At 38.4% G+C, this 27,228-nt stretch overlaps 1 long non-coding RNA gene across 1 annotated transcript in view; it reads right to left on the bottom strand.

Annotated features, from left to right (window-relative positions):
- The window catches only part of LOC308642992, a 152,506-nt gene that overhangs the window by 28,050 nt on the left and 97,228 nt on the right, over positions 1–27,228 (bottom strand). The window contains exon 6 of the long non-coding RNA XR_014020677.1: positions 26,263–26,415. This is a non-coding gene — a long non-coding RNA (uncharacterized lncRNA). The remainder of the gene's footprint in view (positions 1–26,262; positions 26,416–27,228) is intronic.

The raw sequence follows: 27,228 nt of genomic DNA, 5'->3' as shown, positions 1-27,228 counted from the left end.
CAACAGTTTAAGTCACTTTTAACCAGGAAAACAATTTAACAATCATTTAGCAGTGATTTTGTCTGCAACGATTCATGTATCTGACTCTCTTATAATAATTGCCTTGGATACACTATGCTTTGGGTGACACTATTTGACCGGCACCATGTATGAGCTATGCTTGTTCAACTTGTGCCATGTGAATTCTTTTTTTAAAAAATGATGAAAGGAATACACACTCATGAAAATTCAAACTGTACAAACTTTCAGCAAAAACATACTGCTTTGTTGCCTAACTCCCTCTAAATGAACATCTTTCTGGAATAACCATATCAGATCTAGCACATATCCTTTCAGACCATTCTTGACTTCTCTATACCCTTACACACGCATACACACACACCCTAAGTATGAATCTTAGTAATTTGCCATATATATCACACATTTCTTTTCAATGCATTGTTAATGTAAGCCTATTCATAGTAAAATTAGGAAATTGAGATCAAAAGAGGAAGATGATGATAATGATAACAGTCACCATTTTTTAGTTCTAATCGTGCACCACTTATACGCTATATTTATCCTTTACATGCTAGATAATATATAATTTTATGTGCCAACTACTTTACATGCACTATTTCATTTAGTACATTGTCTATTAAAGTATAAAGAAATCTTTAAGGAAAAAGAGCTCATAAAACAAATTTAGAAAGAAATAAAACATATTCTATATTCTCCAAACATTGTTGAAGCAGGCAGGATGCATTACTATGCCCCTATACAGATGAAAAAGACCTTTCAGGGAAAAACAACAACAGTTAAACCACTGGGTATGTGCAGAAAAGATGTATGCTGTCTGAAGAGCAAGGTTCATGACACAGGTGGCTCAAACCACATCTGCATGTAAATCACTCCAAAATGTATACTCTAGACCAGACTTCTTTTTTTTTTACAGACCTTTTTTCCCTTTATTTATTTATTCATCCAATCATGCATTAATTTACTGAGCACCTACTCTTTTTTTTCTTTTTTTATTGATTATTTAAAGCATTACATAGCTCATGATATATCATCTTTCATACATTTGACTCAAATTGGGTTTTGAACTCCCATTTTCACCCCAAATACAGATTGCAGAATCACATCTGTTACATATTCACATTTTTACATAATGCCATATTAGTGACTGTTGTATTCTGCTACCTTTCCTATCCCCTACTATCCCCCCTCCCCTCCCCTCCCCTCCCATCTTCCCTCTCTACCTCCCCTGCTGTTGTTCAATTCTCTCCCTTTTTTTCCCTCCCCCTTGCCCCTCATAACCTCTTATAATTTTATGTATCATTGAAGGTCTCCTACTATTTCCATGTGCTTTCCCTTCTCTCTCCGTTTCTCTCCCCCCATTCGTCTTTGTTTACTGTAGTCTTTTCCTCATGCTCTTCCTTCCTGTTCTGTTCTTAGTGGAGTATTATGCAGCACTAAGAAATGACAAAATCATAGAACTTGCAGGGAAATGGATGGCATTAGAGCAGATTATGCTAAGCGAAGCTAGCCAAGCCCTAAGAAACAAATGCCAAATGTCTGCTTTGATATAAAGAGAACAACTAGACCAGACTTCTATTCTGAGTTCTAGACTCATATATCCACTTGGATGTCTCAAACATGTGTCTACCTCATCAAGCCTGTTTTAGTCAGCTTTTTCACTGTTGTGATGAAAAGATCTGACCAGAAAAATTTTAGAGGAGAAAAAGTGGTTATTGGGGGCTCACAATTTTAGAGGTCTTAATTCATAGGCAGCTGGCTCCATTCCTTGGGGCTTGAGGTGAGGCTGAACATCATGGTGGAAAAATGTGGTAGAGGAAAGTGGCTCACATGATGCTCAGAAAGCAGAGAGAGAGAGAGAGAGAGAGAGAGAGAGAGAGAGAGAGAGAGAGAGAGAGACTCCATCCCTAGATACAAAATATATACCCCAATGACCCACCTCCTCCAGCCATACCCTACCTACCTCCAGTTACCCTCAGTTAATCCTATCAGGGGATTAATTCACTGGTTGGGTTAAGGCTCTCATAGTCCAATCATTTCTCCTCTGACCTTCTTGCATTGTTTCACACATAGCTTTGGGGGGACACCTCACATCCAAACCATGACAAAGCCCAAGATTCCAATATTTATGACCTGCCCCACACATAATGATGTTCTCATACTTTCTGGTACCCCAATCCAACCAGTTGTGCAAAACTCAGACAGATTGGGTAATACCTTAAATACTAGCCCCTATTAACTCAATTTAAAGTCAAAAATATCTCTGGAACTTCTCTGCTTCTCTCCATTTTTATTGCCAAGACCCTAGTCTAATTTATAGGCATCTCGTACATAGACTATGTAAGACACTGCTGTTTCCCTCCCAGCTTGCCACCCAGGTCAACTGAAACTCCCTCTCCATGTTGTAGCTAGAGTGACCTTTTAAAAGTGCAATTTTCATCATTTTACTCTAAGGCTTAAAGTTCTTCAATGGACAACCCCTGTATTTAGGATAAAAATCTCAGATGGTTCATATTTTTTGTCTTCAAACTTGTATGTTCCTCTTCCTGTCACATTTCAGCTACAAACCCTTTAATTTTCTTCAAATTCACCAACTTCCCTCCTACCACAGAGCCTTTTCATGAGCCCTAACATCTGTCCAAAATGTTATTCCTTCATCTGGTAATCTCCTTTTATACTTTAAGTTCTCATCTTAAATATCAGTTGCCCAGGGAATACTTCCAACATTTCCACAGTCTAGTGTGTAGTCCTATTTCTACATTCCATCATAATGCCACAGGCCCCTGTTTCACAGCCCCATCACAATTTGAAGTTATAATTTATTAAAGTAATTTTTAAGTATATAGCTCCTCAACTTGACTATAAGCTCTTGGACATCAAGAGCCAGTGGTGTGTTGGAGCCAGCTCACATTGACTTGCAACTCCTGATTGTCCCCACTTGTTCTCATTCTGCAGAACATTGATGGCTTGAAATTGGGTACAATGGGAGTATTTATACCACGGAAATTGAAAAATACTAAAAATCAGAATTTTTCCTCCTGGAAAGCCAGTTAAGCATTTGTCAGCAAAGACCATGTTTGCCTTTCTTACTAACACACTTACCTAGCACAGTGTCCAGCACATGGAAGGATTTCAATAAATATTTGTTGAATGAATGAATTAATGAATGGCTATTCTAATCACAGGCTCTGATTGATGCAGACCTGCAATGAATGTGACCTACATGAACAAACATGTTTCCAAAATGCTATTTGTTCTTTGTTTTCAGAGTTCTTTATTTTTAAAATTGGGTTATTTCCCCCCACCCCTCTCAGTACCAGGGATACTGATATAATTGAAGCATGCAATTCACTGGAGGGCACAGTTCCCCAATAACAAACTGGTTATGTTACAACACATGTAAGCCTTGCAACCAAAAAGTATCAGCATTTTCCTCTAGCTGTCATTTTTATTGTGCTTTTAGAACTGGTAGAAAAAAAAATTCAGGAGTGATCAAGTTGAAAAGCCCAAAGACCCTAAGAAAGTGTAGCAATCATCAAGTGAGAGGACAAGGGCTGTTCTCAAGTGTAAAACTATGGACATTATTTAACTATATGACTTGCTCTAAGTTTTAGGTCACTAATGATAATCATGATTTATAGAATGATATATATCTACATGGTACTTTCTCAAATTCTACCTCTTTTTAAAATATAAATGCTTTCTAGAACAGATATATCTCTTCAATTAACTTTCTTAAGGACTCAAAGAAATTCAGTTGGGTTAGGCTAGATGTGAAGGAGTTGAATGATAATGGGATTGTTATTGGTTATTTATGAATTATTCTTCAAGGTTGGTTCTGTCCAATACTGGAAGAACAAATGCTATTTGGTTTCCTTTCATGTGTTCTTTATGAAATCCCAGGAAATATTAGAAATCTCTTTTCTGTTTCTATGAAAAAACTCATTAAGTTATATAAATATGATTTTCCAAGAGTTAGACTTTACCACTGAAAGTAGGTATCTTATATGTCATGCTTCTGAATCATATCAATAATTTCCACAACTGAAAATATAGCCTTCTTTCTTATGGCATTTCAAAAATCAAAGACACTTAAAAAAATGCCAAGAAGTCAGGAGAAAGCCTTGTATTCCTCCCATGGAAATCAAAGAGAATAAAATTAAAGGAATGTCTAAGAAAATCTCTAGCATTCCAAAGCTTTTTTATGTCAGCAAAATAAATTAGCTTATCAAAAAAATCTTTTTAAAAAATAGAGAAACCAAAAGACACCATATAGAAAAAATTCAAGGACAAGTCAATATTAGAAAACCTATTAGCATATTTCTCTGAATTATAAGTCAAAAGAAAAACAGCTTTCTCCTTGTTTTCCTCCTACCTCCTTTCCTTTTTGATCAATTCAGCCCAGAAACCGTTAGATAGGTCCAAGAAGGAGTAGCATGTGCTGGAACTTGAGTAGTGTGAGAATGGATGGAAGATGAGTTTATATAAAGGTGTGGTCATATAAATAACTATCTTGAGGATAATGGAAATCAAATTTCTTGCTCTCAGAAAAGGGAATTACAAACATGGAAAGGAGAAAACTGGATGGTTTATTGGGTGGATGTGTGGACAGTAGACAGACAATGTAGAGAATCACAGACATAAATGTGTGCATGTACATACACATAAACATTCGTCTATTCTCCAGCTTAGTCCACGAGGAGGGACCTGGAAACAGTGACACCCAAAGACAAGTGAGCATACCTTAGAAATCAAATCTTGGTTTCTAAATATCATTCTCCATTAAAAAGAAGCTGAGTTTCTTGTAAAAATAACTGGTTATAGGGCTGGGCAGACAAAGTACAGATGAAATTAGAGTATCTTCTTGTAACAGAGAGTAAGGAAGTGCTCAGAGAATGAAAGGGATGTACCACAAAGACACAGAAGCCAGTTTGAAGGGGCTCCTACTAGCCAAATCTGGGATAATTTGAACAGCAAAATGACTTTAATAATACATCATAGCATGACATTTAGATGTGAAAGTCTGAGTTCATTCTGACATAAACAGATAAGTAAGTATTTGATAAAGAATGAGATATTTATACAGTCTCAATGTAACTTTTCACAAAATTAAAATTATTTCAAATGGAAAAAGAATAACTTTAAAAAAGAGAAACCTGATATACAGTATCTTAGTTGAGTTAACCAGTAACTGGACAAACTAAAATTGTGTACCACTCTATAAGATACAATGAGAACACAGTACTTCATCTGTGATATTTTTGGCCAATATATATAACCTGAATCTAACCATGAGGAAACACCAAAAACCTGATGAACAATCCACAAAAGAACTGGCCTGTAATTTTCAAAAGAATCAAGGTCAATAAAATCAAGAAAGATTAAATAATTATTCCAAGGAGGTTGAAGAGATGTAACAACTAAATGCAACAAATAATTTTTTAAATGACAGTTTTATTGAGATAAAATTCACATCTCATAAAATTCACCCTTTCAAAGTAAATGACTCAACAATTTTAAATATATTCACAGATGTGCTAAGACAGCATCAGCATCTAATTTTAGAACATTTCTATCACTCCCCAAAAGTAACCCCATACTCAACAGCAGTCACTTCCTATTCCTTCTCCCAATACCCCCAACTCCTACATAATACTAATCTACTATATGAATGGATTTGTCTGTTCTAGGTCTTTCAAATAAATGAAATAATGCAACATCTGGTCTTTCATGACTGCCTTCTTTTCTTGGCATATTGTTTTCAAGGACCATCCATGCTTTGCCACGTAGCAATACTTCATTCCTACATTGCAACAGCCCTCGTGAGTCTTTAGAAGCCTCTGACAGAGGACTTCTGTGGTGCCTCCACTCCTCCTCCTTCGTGGAGTGAGTTTAATCATAGAAACAGTATTTCTTATCCTTAGAAACTCTCAAAAATTTCTGTGCATCAGTCCTTGTTCCCCATGTCACTTGACAATGCTGAGAAATGTATCACTGGGTGATTTCATCATGAGAACATCACAGAGTGTACCTTGACAAACCTAAATAATTCAGCCTGCCTACCTCATTCCTAGGCTAGTGGTGTGTGTGTGTGTGTGTGTGTGTGTGTGTGTGTGTGTGTTATCTCCTGGAGCCACAATGAACAAGACGAGTTAAATCAAACAAAAGAAAATGATGCAATCCAGAGACCTGGTAAACACCAGATTTATGAGGCTGCTGCCAGAGTTACACAGCATATCATATTTATAGTAAACTTATTTTTATAAGTAGGAGTATGCTCTAAAGCAATGATAGAATGTGTAATATAGAAAATACATAAACTATTAACAAAGTCATTTACTATCCAGTAATACTACTATACATAACCACATGTGCTGTGTCTTATACAACTGGCAGCATAGTAGGTTTTACATTGCCAGAAACACATAGGCAATATGTTGCACGATGATGATGTTACAATGCCTATGTCCTCAGCAGGTGATAGGAACTCCTAGGCTCCATTATAATCTATTAATTAATTAATTAATTAGAGACAGTGTCTCAGTATGTTGCACAGGCTGGCCTTGAACTCATGATTTTCCCACCTTAGCAACCTGAATAGCTGAGATTACAGGGATGCACAGTCACCCCCAGCATGAATTCATTTTTTGACATATAAAAATTGCCCACACTTATAGAGTGCCATGTTAGGCTTCAGTACATGTACACATTATGTAATGCTCAAATCTATGATCTCCTTAAACACCATTCTTTGTGGTAAAAACATTCAAAACCCTTTCAAGTTTTTAGAAAATATACAGTACAATGTCATTGTCTATCATTACCAACTATAGAATAAAACACCAGAATTTAATTTTTCCTAACTATAACTTAGTACTCTTTGACCAACTTTACCCCATCTCTCTTTTTCAGGTACTCTCCCTAACTTCATGGTAATTACCATTCTACCCTTGACTTCTGTGAGATCAAATTTTTTTTAATTCCATGTATGAATAAGATTGTATGGTATCTGTTTTTCTATTCCTATCTTATTTCACTTGACGTAACAACCTTCATTTCCAATTTATGCTGTTGCAAATAAAAAACTTAAATTCCTATTTTTAGCTAAATATTATTCCATTGTGTATACCTACCACCTACCACACTTCCTTTATCCATCCATCAGTTAATAGATACTAACTAAGGTTGTTTTCATTTCTTGACTACTGTGAATACTGCTACAACAAACTCAGGAGTAAATGTACCTCTTCAACATACTGATTTCAACAAATTCTAAAAACCTAAGTCATATTAAATACCTTTTCTTGACCACAATGCAATAAAATAAGAAATCAATAAAAGAAAGACTTTGGAAATTATACAAATACATAGAAAATAAACAACATATTCCTGAGCACCCAATGAATCAATGAAGAAATTGAGGAGAATTTAAAAACCTCTTGAAATAAATGAAAACAAAATCATGACATACCAAAACTTTTGAGATAAAGCAAAAGCAGTACTGAGAGGGAAGTTTATAGCAAAAATCCACCTCCACTGAAAAAGCAGAAAGATCTTAAACAACCTATCACTGCACTTCAAAGAAGGAGAAAACAAGAACAAACCAAACACAAAATTAGTAGAAGAAAAGAAATAAGAAAAATCAGCATAGAAATAAATGGAATAGACTAAAAATAACACAAAACATCAATAAAATTGAGTTTTTTAAAAAATAAACAAAATTGATAAACTGTTAGATTAACTAAACAAAAATAGAGAGAAAAAAACCTCAAAAACAATCAGAAACAAAAAAGGAGACACAACAGAAACACAGAGGATCACTAGAGACAATATGAACAGCTATATGCCAACAAATTTGATAACTTAGAAAAAATGTACAAATTTCAGAACGTATACATACCTTACTAAAACTGAATCATGAAGAAACAGAAAATCCCAAAACACCAATAATGAGAAACAAGACTGAATCAGTAACAAATAAAATTCCAACCAGATGGTTTGACTGTTGAATTTTACCAAAAATTTAAATTTAAAGAACTAAAATCAATCCTTTTAAAAATCATTCTAAAACATTGAGGAGAAGGAAATTATTCCAAATCTACTTCATAAGACTAGCATTACCCTGACACCAAAATCAGAGAAGGACACAATAAAAAATAACCCTATAGGCCAATATCACTGATGAAAATAGTTGCAAAAATTTTCAACAAAATACTAGCACACTGAGTCCAACAGCACATTTTTAAAAAGTTACTCACAGGCTGAGACAGGAGGATTGCAAGTTCAAGGCCAGCTTCAGCAAAAGCGAGGCACTAAGCAACTCAGTGAGACCCTGTCTCTAAATAAAATACAAAATAGGGCTGGGATGGGGGTCAGTGGTAAAGTGTCCCTGAATTCAATCCCTGGTAGCTCCCCCTGCCCCGCCCAAAAGTTATTCACTATGATCAAAAGGGATTTCTCCCAAGGATTCAAAGATGACTCAACTTATACAAATCCATGTGGTACACCATATCAACATTAAGAAAGACAAAAACATACGATCATCTCATTAGACCAGAAAAACATGATAAAATTCAATATCCTGTTATGATAAAAACTCTGAATGAATTGAAGGAACATACCACAACATTAAAATGAATGTCATATATAAAAATCCCACAGCTAACATCATTACTGAATGGGGAAAAGCTGAAAGCTTTCTCTCTAAAATTCAGATCAAGACAAGGAATTCCACTTTCAGCACTTTCATTCAATATAGTATGGAATGTCCTAACCAGAGCAACCAGCCAAAAAAAAGAAAGGAAGTAATTCAAGTGGAAGATGAGGAAGCACAGTTGTCATTGGTTTTCAGATGACATGATCATATAGAAAGAAAACCCCAAAACTTCACCAATCTATTAGAACTAATACATGAATTCAGTAAAGTTACAGGCCACAAAATCAACATACAAAAATCAGTTTAAATAGGCAAATGGCCAATTATCTGAAAAAGAAATCAAGAAAGCAATCTCATTTACAACAGTCCCACAAAAAAATAAAATAAAATAAAATACTGGGAATAAATTGATCCAAAGAAATGAAAGATCTCTACAATGAAAACTGTAAAACACTGATAAAAGAAATTGAACAAGACACAAAAATATGATCAGCTCTATTATAATCTTATGAAACCACTACCAAATATGGATCTGACATTATTGACCAAAATGTCCTTAGATTATTAGGTGGTACATGACTGCAATTAATTTATGGGTTTGCCTTCCCTGTTAGAAGATAAACTGCTCAATGGCAAGGTCAGTGTTGTATTTGTGGTATTTCCAGTGTCTCCTCTGTGCCTGGCATATACTGAGTGATCACTAACTGCTTATTGAGTTGAGTTGACTTGAAGATATTTGGAGAGAAAGCAGAATTTTAGCAGCTGCTCAAATGAAGAGTGGCTTATGCATACTTAGAATAACTATGATGACAGAAATAACAACTAATATTTTTGTCTTGAACAAGTTCTATGCTCTTTAAATATACTATGTCATTTAGTTCTCAGAACAATTCTAAGTACTATATGCTATTAATACCTTGAAGAAACTTTTCCCAAATCATACAGTTCTATTAAGTGGATGAGCCAAAACTTACTGAAAAAGAGAAAAACATTAACATTATTTACACATATACATGACAATAAACAAAATTTGAATATGATCTACCTTCACAGAGAAAACCCCCTTCCAAGACATAATAAGCCTTCTCCTGAATTTCATTTACCTACCCCTGCAGCATTTTTTTCCCCAGAACTTTGTGATCAGCTGAGTCTTCCCTGGTACAGGTGCACCTCTTTACAAGTTTTGAAGCCAGCATTCCTGGCTTGATATTTCATTGTCTCTCTTACTTGCCTGCATGCCATTTGCATTCTGCCTGACTTATCAAAATGGCAGAGCTTTTCACGAACAGCTCCAGAAAGTCACCTTTCACCTTTCACGAACAGCCTAAGAGATAGAGAGGTGCATACACTGCCTGTGTCCACCCCAGCCCCCAGAGAACCACATCACATGATCTGTGGGGGAGGTAATGACTGTTGATGTGTGTGTGCTCTTGTTTGTGGCAACTGGGCTGAACTGTGCCTAAGAAAAATGACACAGATTTTATTTTATTTTTTTGGTGTACAAAAATTCCATATTATCTACAAACCATGAGAACCAGAAGCATATCTGGCAAGAAAATAAAGCTGGAGGTGTAAGGAAAGAACAGATTAGGAGAAGCCCTGAAATCAGGCCTCTGAGTTTAGATTTGATGTGGAGGGAAATGAAGATCCCTTGAGGGTTTCTGAGCAGGGGAGTGGTGTGATGAAAACAGTGATTAAGAAGATGAAATACAAGCAGGACAAATTGAAGGGAAGAACCAGAGTCTGGGAGGAGGCTGAAATCCAGGCCCAAGGGAGGTGGAGAAGGCAGGGTAATAGGAGAGCGGGCTATGATTTTATATAAATTAATTAACACATGCCCACCCCTAATTCACTTTACTATCAAGTTACTACCCAGGTTTTTTTTTCCTTCTTGTTTTTATGTTCCTGCTATATATGGGAAAGCAAAAATAAACCCAGGAGGAGCTGAATATTTTCATTAAACCGATAATAAAATTTCATCTCTGTGAATATAATGGTTTAACTGTCTGAGCACCCTGCTGAGAAAATGAGCTTCATCATGAGCATGTGGAACAGTTTGTTGGGCAGAAATGGATTTTAGGAAAATTTATTTAAAGTCCTTATTCACAGAATAAACAGCACAATGAAAACAAAATACTTTTATTAAGGCAATGTCCTGAAGATAAATCCCATATGATGGGATAGAAATGGCTGTCCTCAAAGTATGGGCTCTGGCCCAAGAGTGCTCCCAATTTGTCCTGTGGGACTCTAAAAAATGTCCTATCCAAGTCAGCTCCTGCAATGGCAGGAAGAATAGGTTCACTCTCAGGCATATTGGCCAACACTGTTTGCCCAACTCCAACTCAGGAAACCCTACTCCCTCAGCTCTAGGCTCTTTAACTTTGGATACAATTTTAAATGATCCAGAGACACAAAGGTTATTTTTAGTCAAGTTTAGATCTGGAAAGAGCTCAAAGAACCTCTACACCCATAGTTGAATATTTTCAAGATGTACAACCTTTGTTGCCAATTAAATCTAATGGAAATATAAAAGACCAAAAATATTAAAATTGGGATCCTTGTGTAGGGGTGGGAGTGTAAGGCCCAGAACTCCATCTACTCACTCCAGTTCCTTCCCTCTTTTCTAACTCACACACACTGTGACAGACCCTGAGTTTCGCCCTATGACCTGGGGGCTTCAGAAAAACTAGATTGCAAAATTCTTTTATTATTATTATTATTATTATTATTATTATTATTATTATTAGTTATGCATGACAGCAGAATGCATTTTGACTCATTGTACACAAACGGAGCACAACTTTTTATTTCTCTGGCTATCTACATTGAAAATCTAGATTGCAAAATTCTTAAGAGGCTGGTGTGTGCGTGTGTGTGCGTGTGTGTGTGTGTGTGTGTGTGTGTGTGTTGTGTGTATGACTTCTTGTGACAGATGAAAAACTGAAGCCCGGAAACCTTAAAATACGACTTCCATTTCCAGTTGTATGGCACACTAAATAGCCTGAAAAGACATCTTCTAGAAATACATAGAACACTAGCTAAATACAAATATCCATTTAGATATTCCAATAAGATGAACCCACAAAGACAAACTTACCAGTTTGACAATAATGGGCACAATCTATGACCCAGTAAGTCCCTATTTACGAATGTATCCCAGATCAATGTTTTTTCAGATTGTCAGTGGAGATGCTTCATTGAATTATACAATCACTTTGGTAAATTCCAACTGGCATTTCCTGGGTGCAGAAAATAGACTAGCTTAAACTGGATTAAACCTAAATAGAAGATAACGGTATTATTATGAGAAACTTATGTTCCATATACTTTTGCACACATACAAACACACATAAGTGTAGCATATACATAGGCTGGGTTTCCATGTAAAGTATACCTTTTAATTTGGGTATAGACAAAACATTTTGAAAAAAATAATTTTAAAAACCCCACTGTCTTAGAGGACAAGAAGATGCACCACAATACTCATTGAAGCATTGTTTATGATAGCATAAAATTAGAAGTGATTCAAGTGTTCATCATCTGGAGAATAGATAACATATAGTAGTCTGATTATGAAGCATTATACCACAAAGCAGTTCAAATGAATGAACCAAAAGCTAAACTGCTGGAATACAATATGAAATTCAAAAGTAGCCAGTTGTAGAATAATATGTATAGTGTACTCTCATTGATCTAAAGTTTTAAAATATGCAAAACGATAGTACATATTATGGACAGATGCATGTGTTTACAGAAAGTATGAAAGCATGAAAATTCAAAATAGTGTTTATCTTTGGGGTGTGAGAAAGGGAAATGGTATTTAGGGGAAATCTACAAAGAACTTCAACTATGTCAGATATGAATTCATCAAAATGTTAGGATTGTTCAAACTGCATGATGCATATACAGTTTTATTATTTTATTCTTTTGTTGTTGATTAAAAATATATATTTTAAGTCATAGAGACTAACCTGAAGCCAAATGGCTCATTGCTGGAGTCTTCTAGACTAAGCCCACCAGGTAGGATCCTGATGGATTCCAAGTTCAGTCCTTCTACATGACTCCCAGTTCTATTATAAGTGTGCAGGCTGAAGGATTTGCATCATTTTGGTTTTAATCTTTTAAATTTATTTTTACCTGGGAGAGGCTGTTCCCCTCTGTCCATCAAGGCCACATCTGCTCTGGCCAGAAATAGCACAGAGCATATCCACTCTGTGAAGGCTGAGCTGTTACTTCACAGTTTGTCACTTGGTGCGGTTTTCCAGCTTCACTTGTGCATTGCAACAAAATGTTAAGCCACTGAAAGGTCACTAGAGAGATGATCTAAATATTTAAAAAAAAAAAAAAAACAGAAAGAGAGAGAGAGATGGAAACAGAAAGCCAAGGGGGAGGGAGGGAGGACCAGCTCTGAATGAGGAAATAGGCAAACTCTAGGAAGTGATCAATTTAAATCAGAATATTGCTGAGAAACCACAAAACAAACATGGCTTTTATTTTAGATGACTAGAGTGATTTGGAATTGTCGTGTTTTTATAGCCTTTAACGGCAAATATACAATCTAACAAGACGGGGGTTCATCAAATTTTTTCTAGTCCGACTTCAGACAAAAACAAGAGGACAAACGATGCCTTGGCAACGACTGGAAACTCCTAACATGGAGAGATTTATGGTGCTTTGGAAAAGTTCAGGGCAGCGGTTTTATCATTGCTCCTTTACACACTTCAAGTTACATAAGAGGCTCTGACTTCTCCACTAAATACTTAATCATAACCTCCAGGTGAGCCTGGGCTTTTCAGGCGGGTGAACTAATGTTCTTTTTACTGTTGAGGGAGTGATGCTGGCAGAAAATGAAGGTAATCCTCGGAACACAGGACCCAGAATATATCAGTGCCTGGAATTAGGAGGAAAATTGTGTCTTCTGAATACATCTTACCCTAGAAAGCCCACTGTTAGGGATGAGGAACTCATTCTGTTTGTGCTGTTGGGGAGAATTCAGATCTGCGACAGAACTCCTGGAGCTGGATCAAGAGCAAATGTAGCAATGACTAGCACTGATGGTTCACTGTTCTGAGCACTCACTGTTCTGGTCATTCAGAAGTCCTCATTTAATCTTCATCACCACAGGAAGGTTCTATTACTAGCTCCATTTTACAGATGAAAAACCTGAAACAGGGAGGTGAGGTGATAGATCTCAGGTTCCCCAGAAGAAGTTGTGGATCCAAGATTTAGACCTAGTCAGTTGATTGGAACATCCTGGCCTTTTAAGTGCCACAGTAAGTCTGAGAGGTGATATTTGATATAAGGGGACACTGCAACTGAGATGGGTCAGTTCCAAGTTATGGTAGTAGCCATCAGGCCCCTGTTTCTGTTACAGGCACTGCTAGAAGGAGGCATGGATTGGCAGGACACAGGAGTGAAGAAGATGTGTCACTAAAAATCAGAATTCTTTGTTTAGAGCTCCTAGCAACCCAGAATATCTGCTTCAGGAATGGACAGTGACTCTTCAGGGCTTGTGCATATCTTGTCCTGCCTAAATCATGGTTAATCTCTGCTATGCCATCAACACCCAGAGTATGAAAATGGAGATGGACTTGGAAATGCTATTGGTTAAAAGTTAAAAGATCTAAGGGTGGGTCCAGTATTGCCATTTACTAGCTAAATGGATTTACCCTTCCCAGTATCCTTTTCCTTGTCTATGATAAGAGGGGGAAAAATGCCTACTACATATGATAGCAAGAATAATCCAGACAGAGGCACAGACAACTCCAATGGGCACAATAGGAACTTTTTGTTGTTGTCCCTAAGTCAAGGAGCACATTACAACACAAAGCTCAAACGTCCATGAAAGACCCAGGTGTGTCCCAAAGATTCTTTACTATAGTGCCATCATTAACGTTGGTTCGGGTCATTTTTCCTTTTTTTTTAAAGAAATTTTCCATAGATAAGAGGAAAACTGTTAATCACCAAGGTCCCTGCCAATTTCAATATTTTGTGTTTTTGTGTGCAGGGTCCTAGAGGACCAAACCCAGAGCTTCTAAGTGATGAGTTGAGCTCTTTAGGCAACTTTACCCTGCTAAGGCCAACAGTCAGATTCCTAAGGTCCCACCAATCACACAGGAAATATAATTGCCCAAAGATAGACAGTGTTTACAACTGCTGCTAAGATCAAGTGTAAGAGAAATGAGAATTCTGTTTTCTACTGTAGCTGAGTGGACATCTGGTTTAGTAGGCACCCTGCTAGAAGAGGGGATCCTGGTATTCCAACCCTTTTGTTCTGGACAACACCAGACACAGGAGGAATGCAAGACAGGGTTAACTCTGAGGGTGATTCTGGCCTTGTGGTGGCATGTGACTGCTTCACTGATAAGTACCACTTGAAGATGATTTGGGGTATGACCAGCTGCAGCAGGCTGTGAGCCACAGCCAGAGGCCCCACAGGCACCCCGCCTCTGCCTTGTTCTCTCCATGGGTGGTTCTCAGCATGAGGCACGTCCAACGTGGCAGCTGTGACTTGAGTAGGTGACTGTTGTGTGGTTGAAAGCAGCTATGTGCCAGATGAACGCTCTGCCAGTCCCTTCTAGAATAGGGCTGATCCTAATCGGAAGGAAGCCAGCCCTGACAGGACCAGAGAAAGCCAATCCCCTGGGGAGCATTGGCTGGGAACGATGGAGCCATTCCCAAAGGGAGAGGAGGGAAGGGATCAGTCACTCTGGACTGAGAATTCACTGCACAAAGTGAACCCCAGAGATCCCGTCCTCTGACAGCCTACAGCAGATGACAGGAAAGCCTGCCCTGTGGAACACATAGCCCAGCCAGCAGCCTGGAGATGTGTCAAGAGGTCAGTGAGCTGAGTCGCTGGCACAGTGTCAGCGAGATAAGCATGGGTAGCCTTCCAAGTCACCATGCAGGACACATGACCACACACCACTCTGTCTCCAGCAGGCCAGTGTCTCCCACTCCCACCCTGGGGCCACTGGACTGGCCGTTCCCTCCTGAGGGGCTGGCCCTCAGGTCTTGCTCAGTTGGTTTTCTTTTGCAACTCAAGTCTCATCTCAAACATCCCTTTCTTAGGCCTCCTGTGATACAGCCTCCCTTAATTCTCTAGCACAACACGCTTTTTGGTATTTTTAATAGTTTTTCACTATATAAACACATACTGTTCATTTCATTTGTATACTTATTGTTTACTTTCCTTTCTAGAATGTTTACTTAAGGAGAACCAGCGTCTTCGGAGGGATGGGCGCTGTGCAGGAGCACCCACACTGACTCGTGGAGCACAGCACTTGCCAAGCGTCACATTGCAAATCTATGATAAAGGGCAAAGTCACACCAGGCCTTCCAAAGTCACGCCAGTCTATGCTCAGCACCTAGAAAATTATCTAGCATAAAATGAAGGATCCATAAAAATCAGTAGAATTAATAAATAGAATTAATTAACAGGCACGTACTGGCACAGAGTTTCTCGGTGATCTGCAGCAGTGAGAATTCAAGGCTCCTAGGTGGCTGTAGCACACACCTTTGAATATCTCACTATTTCATGAGTCATTCCCTCTTCCTCTCTCCCATTAAAGATCTGAAAATCACTCTGATTCCATTGGTTCCTGGCACCCATGAACTTACTGCATAATTTTTTTTTTCATTTATAAATACTTTGATTATAAGTAAAACCAATAACAACGACTTATTAAAATATACTGTGATTTCAACAAATAGGTTTTCATTTTTCTCAAATAAAATTTTTTTTTAAAAAACAGAAATCTTGGTGGAGGAATGAAAACTGTTTTAAAACTGATTTATTGTGATTGTTGCACCACTCAATGAAATTACTAAAAATCATTGAATTGTACACTTGAAATGAGTGACTTTTATGAAATGTGAAATATATAAACAGACAAAAGAAGAAGAAGCAGGAGCCAGAGCTGGTCGTGGTGGTGTACACCTGTAATCCCAGTGACTTGGGAGGCTGAGGTAGGAGGATTACAAATTCAAGGTCAGCCCCAGCAACTAAGTAAGGTCCTAAGAAACTTAGTGAGACCCTGATTCAAAATAAAAGGGGCTAGGGATATGAGCCTGTGGTAAGTGCCTCTGGGCTATATCTATAGTACCAAAAAAAAAAAAAAAACCCAAAGAACAAACAGAAGGTACGCAGTCCAGTGTTAGTATGGCAGCCCAACTATACTTGGGCATGACCTTGGGTTTTTCTCATTCATGGCCTCCTTTCCTGACATACAGCTTTCATCTCATGTTTGTCACATCATGGTCATAACATGGCTCCTGTACCACCACACATCATATCTGCATTCCAAAGAAAAAAAGGAAAAGCAAAGAGAAAGTCTCACCAGGTGAATTTGTTCCTTTTTATAAGAAAATAAAAACTTTCCTAGAATTAAAGTCAGCCAACTTCTACATTAAACTAGGTCACATGGTTAGTTACTGAAAAGAGAAATGGGGTTACTACCACTGGTGCTGACTATCAGAGTTGGCCCCTGAAACAGGAGAAGGGATCTGTTTTCCCTGAGGTCAAGCTGTTGCCTTGAAAAAATCAGGATTTTAATGGAGAGATGAGAGAGATAGCTGCTAGTTATGCCATAGTTAAGTGGATATGCAGTGGACATTTGATCCCAAACTGAGCTATCAACTCTCTTTTTCAAGAATTACAGTTAAAACACACAGACACTGAGTTTTTAAGTCAGATCCCTTAAACTGTCATGCTTCTGAACCTTCTGAAAACTTGGATGTTTGCATTCTTTAAAGTCCATCTTGTTTAAATATCTTCCCCCAAAAATGTCTTTTTTTCCCTTAAGTCAGCTCACAGTAGTTCATGTTGTTAAAAAGCAAAGGCTCTTTATGGTAGGAGCATCCAACGTCCTGCTTGGCCCAGGCACCATGTGCTGCATGGCAGTCATCCACACCTCCTGCGGGAACCACGCAGTCCCTTGTACCATGGTGCTTGGAGGTGACCCCAGTAGTGTAGACATTATGTCATCAGCATGACAACATCTTCCTCCTTTTCTTCACCTCCAGACAGTATTTGCTGAGGTCCCCAATACAGAGAGAGGCCTTGTTGGGACTAAAGGAGTACATGTGACAGAGGGATGGGGTTGTGCAGGAGCTAGAGGAGGTCCACAGCTGCTGAGTGTCATATCACAGGTCTGTGATAAAGGCCCAGATCACACCATGCCTTCTGCTTGTTGGCCCAATGCAGTTTTTGTTGTTGTTGTATTTGTTTTAAGTCACTCAGTTTTCCAGATCAAACACACACATCCTCATACAGTCTCCACACACCCCACCATCAGGAGAGATCCTAGCCCATAAAAAGCCTGGCCAGCCCAGTTGAGGATTCCACCCCTGCTAATAGCCACAAGGAACGTTTTGATGTTTTGTGGCAGATGATAAGGATTGTCAGTCAAGCAGAACCCTGTAGATCTCCTGTGCGATCATCTGTGAATTGGATCTAAATTCCTTTTTAATGTACATCACTCTTAAGCTTCTGCAAATTTTAAGCAGGATTTCTCAAAATACGTTGTTTACAACTTTCAGGTTTTCAGGGAACAAATGGAGCGGTGATCAGAAAACTTTTGGAAGCACCTGATCAAAGTTAAATGGCGTCTTCATTGCCAGACATAGTGAAATCTTTAATGCTCCAATTTGTCTGGTGAGTTTTAAGAAAGGAATGGAATATGAGGCATTTTCCAAATTTGTTTGAACACTGATTTTTTTTTCTTTAGCATATGTTAAGTCTGATGACCCAAGACACAAATTTTTAAAACTCTGTTAGTGAGGAAGGGTGCAATGGTGCACCCCAAAACCTACTCAATACCCATTTTGGTTGCCAAGAAACATATTCTGCACCATGGTTTAGGTTGTGATCAAACCTCAGTGTGTTCCCAGTGAGTGTGGCCAGATGGTTCTTCATCACAGCTGCTGTCCAGGGTAAAAGCACATTGGTCTAGGAGGGTTGTGCACTGTGCCTTTGTACTAACCATATTATTTCTCTCATCATCAGGTTACTCTCCTTCAAATTAAGCATCTTAGGTCAGGTGAGAATAGGACGAATAGACTCACAGTTGGAGACTTTAACCTGCTATTGTTTCTCTTCTGTTCCAACACTTCATCAAAGCAATTTTGGTTGATGTGAGCCACACTAATCTCAATGACATGGTTCATGAACTAAAAACGTATTAGTCTTTTTTTCGATCTATCTACCTTCCTAAAAAGTCCACCTGATACAACATGACAAAAGTACTTTCCACCAACATGCAAATGTGTCCCTAAGATATCTGGCACCAATTTGGCTGCTTCCTAAACTTATTTGCTTTAAGCATCCCTAAACTGGCAAAATGATTTTAGGAGAATTAAATGCCTAGTTTGGCAATGGTTCTATCCAAGCATCCTCAGGACATCTGAAAAGAAAAGCTTGCTTCCCTGGGAACCTGTTTTCCTAGGGGTAAAGAGACTCAAGTCAAAGGGGAAAATAACTCACAAATCGCACAATTTAATAATATAAACTCATGAAAGATGTCTTGGAGAATCCTATCTCCAAAGGTTCGACATCATCAGCCCTGTAATAATAAAAAATTTGTTTATCCCCAAGATGAATATTTTCAGACTATATTAATAAGGCTTATTACCCCCCTAAATTTACTCTGTCCTTACATTCCCCTTAAACTGAATTTTATGAGGTATCTGAGATAACTCCAGATTGCAACTACAGCCTTGTATGTTATCCCAGTACAAAAAAGAATGGTGTTCTCTGAAGGGATGGGAAATAAGAATATTAAAAGTAGTGTGATAGGAAAAGAACTACTAATGATGGCAGCAGAGGACACAAATCCTATTCAGTCTTTGACAGAGGATTTTGTGGGTTGAATAGTGTCCCCCATAAAATTCATGTGTTGAAGTCCTAACCCCCAGGAACTCTGAATGTGACTTTATTTGGAGACAGGGCACTTTTAGAGGTAACCAAGTTAAAATGAGTTCATTAGGGTGGGCCCTAATGAACCGATGTCCTATGACAAGAGGAAGTCTGGGGCTGGGGAGGTAGTTCAGTGTAGAGTGCATGCAGGAGGCCCCGGGTTCAATCTCTAGTGTCACAGGGGGAAAAAATAGGGAAGAGGAATTGTGGATATAAGCAAGCATAGAGGGAAGGTGATGGAACAGACACAGGGTGAAGAGGCCATCAGCTAGTCAGAGAGGCAGTCCTGGAACAAATCCCTGCCCAGTCACTCTCAGGAGAAACCAACACTGCCAACACCTTGATTTTGGACTTACAGCCTCCAGAACTATGAGACAGCCAATTTCTGCTGTTTAAGCCACATGGTTGGTAGTACTTTGTGATGGTAACCCTGAAAAACATAGCTATGTTCCTGGACAAGTCTTTTAGTATCTTGGGACCTCAGTTTCCTCATCTATAGCATTATGAGGCAGATTGCCTTTGAAATTATTTTAATCTCTGAAGGATGAACATGATCTCCGACTAAGTCTCCTGAGATATAAACATGTGCCACCTTCTAAAAAAAAAAACTCTCCCCATTATCCACAGATCAATGGATTATTGGCAGGTAAAAACCAGCTTTGATCATTCTGTCTGGCCATCCTAATTTATTGTTCAGTAACGACATTAGAAAGAAAAATAAGGAGGAAGGAGGGTTAAAGTCACTCCTATGAAAGGCAGCCAATCTATAAGTTTATGTCTTTTCACAAGAAACTCATCATTCAAAAAAAAAAACTGACCTCTTATAGATTCCAATGCAAGTGCTCATGTGGAGCACAGATGAAAAGATCATTAATAAATACAAATTTCATGGTAGGGTTCACCATGGCAGAACTTCTCTGAAGTAAACAGTAAAAGCACACATTCTGTTCTCTCTTCAGAGCCTGTTTCTGGGCTCTCTACCACTAAAATGTTTATCATGAAAGGAAATCATTTTTTCAGGGACAACTACTAAACTTTCAAGTGTTGCTATCCTGTTCCATCTCACCAATAAAACAGAAAATAACAATGGCTTTTCATGACATTTATCAACCTCTCATCAGCATGTATCATTCTGGTATAAACCCAGACCATTAATGCATCTTCAAAGCCTGGAATATAGAATTAATGCCAGAATCATAATGGGTAAGAGGCGCATTTTGGCAACTGAAAGAACAATTCTAAATGTCTAAGTGCTATAAAACAGAACTGATGGCCCAGCTCCCCTTCTCTGCACCTCATCGAATGTACACTCTCCTGCCAGAAGAAATAGGAAGATAAGCATTCTATTCTATGGTATGATTTTTTTCACTGCCAACTAGAGGTGACCTTCTTAAGCAGCTGAACAGCAGCCTGGCATCCACTTTACTAAAAGAAAAATCAACATACTTGGCAAATGTAATCCAGCATACGAATACACAGGGCTTGTATTAGGCAGGGTCCCTATGAGATGGAATGCTCAGGGTAATTCAAAGAAGTTTTATTTACTAAGGAATTTTTTAACAAGTGTGTACATAGAATAGAACCATATGAGTTTGCACATTCACCCAGGGTTAGAAGCTGAAGCACTTTTATCATACCTTGGCCCAAGGACACAAGGAGAAGAAGTTATCATCATGTGGAGAGGAAAGCTATTTTGTACAAATTGTCTTGAAAGGAGATATAGCCCAAGTTGGTCTCTTAAGAAGGGAGTAACACCCTGCCTGCCCTTACCTCCTTCTCTTCATCTTGCTGCCAGACATTCACACCCAACCAGAGACAGAAAGCATGGTGCCCACTGATGTGACTCATAAGGCTCAGTCCCTGAAGTTCAAATCTGGATGGGTGATTGGCTGATACGTGGCATAGTGCTGAATCACAACAACAAACTCATCAAGATACCTATAAATTTTGAAAGCAGAAACTTCTCCACTTCTCTTCCACATTCTACCCAGCTACATCATTTGAATACCAACCAATTATCTAATTTGCTAACAGCAATTAAATTGGCCAACAATTCAATTCGGTGTGCATTCCAACCACTCAGTTCCTGCAGACTCCACAAGTTAAGGGCACAGTTTCAGAGGATGCTATCACATTAGGTACCAGCAGCATACAGAGTCCCCAGGCTAGCTGTATTTTTCTGCCCAGTCTACCACAAATTGGAGGAATCCCCCTATTAGGTTCAAAATTTGCTAGTATGACTCACAGAATTCAGAAAAGGTTCCTACTTTCTAATAAGGTTTTGTTATAAATAATACAATCAATACTAGCCTGGGGCTGAGGTTGTGGTTCAGTGGCAGAGTGCTTGCCTCACACGTGAGGCACTGGGTTCGATTCTCAGCACCACATAAAAATAAATAAATAAAATAAAGGTATTGTGTCCATCTACAATTAAAAAATAAAATTTAAATAATAGCCAAATGGAAGAGGTTTATAGGGCAAAGTATAAGTGGCATGAGACCCCAGAGCCCTCCCTGTGTATCATGTGCTCACCAACCGGGAAGCTCCCTTAACTTCATCTTTTCAGAGTTCCTATAGAAACTTCATTATGTAGGCACGATTTACTCAATTATGGGTGATTGAACTCGGTCTCCTGTACCAGAGATGGAGGTGGAGTGCAGAGGGGCAGCTCTATCTGTCTAATTAGGTGGTTGGTTCTGCTGAATTATCTAAGCCTACCCCTTTTCAGTCACTTCACTAGCATATGAATGACACTGTTCTCACTCAGACAATTCCTAAAGTCTTAGAAGCTATGTGCCAGAAACTGGGAGCAACACCAAATATAATTTGGATCATGCCACACCAGCACATTGTACCGTGCCACATAATAGACACTTATTATTCATTTATGAATGTACAATATAGTCTTCAGCAGGTCACTCTAGAGTTTTTTCTTCATTTCTCTCATGACATAACTGAAAATTTTAAAGCCTAAATTCTTCATGGTTTTAAGGTATGACCACCCTCCAGCTGGACAACCTAGAGAAGACAAGCCCAGCCTCCTCCCAGAATCTTAGGCCACATCATACCTCTAACATCACAGCCAAAGGCAGAGGAAAGATCTTTACCTAGACTTTGTAGAGATGGAACCTAACCATCTAGGTTTGACCATCTTCTCTAGTCTTCTCACAGTTTCAACCCTTTCTTCCACCATCAACCTACAGGTTCTGATATCCTTAAAAGGAGTGTTACAGTTTGGATCTGAAATGTCCCTCATTTTGCGTTGAAGACTTGGTCCCCTGGGCAGCAGTGTTGAGAGGTTTGGCCTTTGGAAGGTTATTTGATGATGATGGATCTGACCTCACTAACCCACATCTGGATTAACCCACTGATAGACTCATAATTTAATGGGTTTTGGGGAGGTGGTGGGAACTTAGGAGATGGAGGGATTAGCTGGAAGAAGTAGGTCTTTGAGAGCATACCCTCTGGCCCAGTCTTCTCTCCTTCCCCCATCCCCGGCCTCTCTCCTCTCTTTCTGCTTCTAGGCTGCCAGGAGATAAGCAGCTCTGTCCACCATGTCCTCTCCTTTATGATACTCTACTTACCACAGGGCCATACTCAAAAGAGTCAAGTGACTGGGGACTGAAACAGCTGAAACTGTGAACCAAAACAAACCTTCCTCCTTTAAGATAATTTCTCTTGGATATTTTGTCACAGTGATAGAAAGATGACTAATCTAAGGAGGAAGCTAGAGTTGGGCATTTTCGGGAGGTCATGGGATACGATTTTTCTAATGACATATGTTGTACATCATGCCACCAAAAGCTTCTAGATAGTTTCCAGTGATAATTTTAAAAACCCCAAGTGATCAATATTTAACATATGATAGGGAAAACTGGGTTACTACCAGGAGAAAATTTAAAACCAGGAATGAAGAAAATATAGAATGTGGTCAGGCTATTCTAACTCATTCTGAAAAAAATGAAAATTAAAAATAATCATGGCCTAATCAGGGCATCAACTTTACTAGAAGAAAAATCAACATATTTTGAAAATGTGGTGTGAGAGTTCAGGATTTGAATAGGAGGGAAAGAGTGATAGAAGTTTTCTCTCCATAAGCAGAGCTGTCCTTTTGTAGATTGTTATGCTTCTCTATGGCTAGTAATAATCTTCTAATATAAACCAAAATGAACAAAACTCTATGCAAACTCTGGGTTCTCAGCCTGACTAGGTATGCAAGGACTTGGATTGGTTCTTATAGAGAACGTCTTTAGCCCTGCTCACATACTCCAGGTCCACCTTTCTCTGGAAGTGGGGTGTCCTTCAACTTGAACAAAAACAAAAAGTGGGATTTCTTCAGCTGAGTGTCCTTCCTCTCTGGCCAATGTGTCCTCTGTGCATGTGACACCTCTTTGATCAGCAGCACACAAAATTGTCACTTCAGGCTCCAATCAGAAAATGTATCTAAGAACACTGTGATACACAGCTTGCAAACATTGGCTAGAGACACTCAATGTTGGAAAAAAACTGCCTAAGGCCATTGTTCTAAACCCGACTGATAATCATCCTAACTGACACAGGGGGAGGGACTGATGGGAACAATGAGTGGAGTCGTTTAAAAGAAAGCAGAAAGAGAATAGAGTGGATATGTTGGTCCCATCCAAGGCGAACTGAGTCACAATTTCTGGCAGGTGGGGCCTTTTTAAAGTCTCATTATCTCCATTTATACAATGGTAAAATTCATAATGATTATCCTTTTCATACTTTTAAATTATAGTTACTTGAATTGGCTACATTAAAAACAATGGAAATTTTTCAGAATATATTCCTGGGAGACTTGCCCTACCCATACCTAACCACACCCTTCTGATAAACTTTACATAGTGACAACCTATGCATTTTACAAATGTTCTCCAGGGGCTTCAGATAGTCTCTTCCCTTCATCCAACCCTATCTGCAGTTTAGATCCACTGAGCACTAGTTCTATATTATAGTCAGTTGCTAAAAAGAGATATATTTGGGTCACACATCTTAATTCCCTACTGACATATGTTAATGGAATTATTATTCAACAATACACATTTAGATCAGCAGTGCCTTAGATGAGTTATGTAGTTGAATTTTACATTATTACATATTCTGGAAAACTACAACTTCACTCATCTTATATGTTACCCAATATCTATTCCATAAATGTTTATGAAATTCCATGTCAGAAAAGATGTGGTCCCTCCAGTTGAATATGGCTGTGCCTTTCTAACCAATGATGACAATGAGATATTGCAAAGCATTGCCCTAGAGCCTCAGCTTCTAGGAAACACCCCCCCCCTTTTTTTCAGCAATAACAGTGCACAATTGAATGAGGACCCTTAAGAACAGCACCTTGAAAAACGGTGTTGTCCTAGACACTTTCTATGATAATAGATATGTTCTACATCCACACTGTTAAAGTTCAGTGGGGTAGTGAGTAACCACTTGTGGCTAATGAGAACTTCACATGTGACAAGTGAGACTGAGGAATGAATTTTAAGTTATATTTACATTTTCAAATTTTACTTAGTATCAACTAATTTAAACTTAAGAAGTCACATGTGGCTAGTAGCTACATTGAACAGGGCAGTTGTAAGGCCACTTTTTTTTTTTTCTTTTAAACTTGTACTTGATACTTAACAAATAAATAAAATAATACCAATATTTTAGGGTACTTTCAATTTAGCTGTTAAACCTATGCCTAAATTGTAAGAGTGCCACTGGATTTTAGTAAAATTATTTGAAAGGATTTGTGCATACCTGCTCTTGACTGAGGAAGTTCGCTGCTCCCATTAAAAAGAAGATTCAGGTCGTCTCTCTGGGCAGCCTGATCTAACTGGACATGCCTCTGGTCTGGGCTGTGACTGTTCCCACTGCTGGGACCTGATGACAGAACTGATGACCTTCCTCTGAAGATTGCTACCACCAAACCCCACCTGAATGGCAGGGCTATTCCCTGTACTCTGTTCTCCACTGTTCCTAGCCAACCTGGTGAAGGGAAGGCAGGAGGAGGCTTAGGGTGGTTTTGTTTAATTCACACATAGAAGCATGTTCTCAGTTAAAGGAAGAACTCAGTGGGTTTGCAGGGTTTCTCAACCTCTACATTATCGATATTTGGGATCGGATAATTATTTGTTGTTGGGAGTTGAATTGTGTATAATAGGACAGAGAGCTGCATCCCTGGCCTCCACCCATTAGATGCCCTGGTATCTCCCACCTTCCCAGTGGTGATTACCAGATATTTCCCAGACATTCAGAAATACTGATTTAGTTCAGTCTTGGGCTGTGGCAACTTAAGAAAGAAACTAAATCTTAATTTTTTGCTTCATTATTTATATTTTTTTAATGTTCAGTACCTAGCAGATGCCTGGTTCATGATGTGCACTCAACTAAATATAGGTGCATTGCCACTATTGATGAAAGAATGAATAAAAGACCAGAATTACTTTTTAACTATGTAAAGATCCCCTCAGTGCCTAGCATAGTATAAAACCCAATCAAAAATGTTTTCTGGATGGTTAATATTCTTTCAGGTTTTAATAATATACAGAACTCATTACTAAAAATTATTTGAAGAAGAGAAATTATAGGTAAAATAAATGTTTTGCATATCTGAATATTAGGGTTTTAAGCAAAGAGTGCAAACATAAAAATGTAGTCTCACCATTTCCAAACCAAGTGCCATCAATCAGGGCTCCTTCACTTATCTACCTCCTCACTGAAGTCCATCTAGGTACTGAGGTAGGGTTCCTTCCTTGCTGACCACTGTAGCCTGTCATCTGTACCAGACATGCTCTTGGGGAAACCCAGCTGCTCCCTGCACAAGAAAAACAGAGAGCTAGGTTCAGTTTGCAGTTCCTGAACCTTTAAGGTACATTGCCACTAGATAATGCTTTTATCTCATTTGTCATAATCAAGCCCCAGAGAATAATTCTACTATCTAATTAAAGCCCAACCTTTTGTACTGAAAATTTAGGGACTGTCTCACCTCCGAGTACAGACAGCATAGCAGAGGGAAAATAAAGGCATTCCTACCACATACAAATTTAAACCGACAACACATTTAGCATAATCTGTCCTTCACTGTCTATTTACCTAAACTCTTTATGGTATTTTAAGCTTCTGGATAAGATTTTTAATTTAATAGGAAATATTACTCTCTAAATTCTATATCACTGGCTGTGCATTTAAAGAACTTGCTGCATCCAAACGACCAAAATCATTAAGTCACACTGCTACGATACCAGGGACAAGGTCAGAACATTTATTATAATTAAACAAAAAAGGTAGAAGGAAGAGAGAGCAACTTGTTTGTAGAAATCATCCCTCCCCATAGAGTAGTGGATTGCTGGATATAAATTAGAATTACCTTGGGAGCTTCTAAAAAAAAGAAAGTGTCTTACTTTAGAATAATCTTAGTTTTATGGAAAAATAGCAAAAATAGTACAAAAGAATTCCTATTTACCCCATATCCAGTTTCCTCTTTTATTAGCATCTTACACTAGTGTGATATAGCCATTACTCTTAGTGGGCCAATATTGATACATTGTTACCTAAAGTCCATACTTTATTCATTATCTCCTCAGAGATTCCTTAAATTCCATTTTCTTTTCCAGGATCTGTCTAGGAT

This window comes from Spermophilus citellus (assembly GCF_964194105.1).
Source record: "Spermophilus citellus genome assembly, chromosome: 2".
NCBI lineage: Eukaryota > Metazoa > Chordata > Mammalia > Rodentia > Sciuridae > Spermophilus > Spermophilus citellus.
The sequence above is the reverse complement of the archived record's forward strand: the minus strand, read 5'-3'. Positions and strand labels throughout refer to the sequence as shown.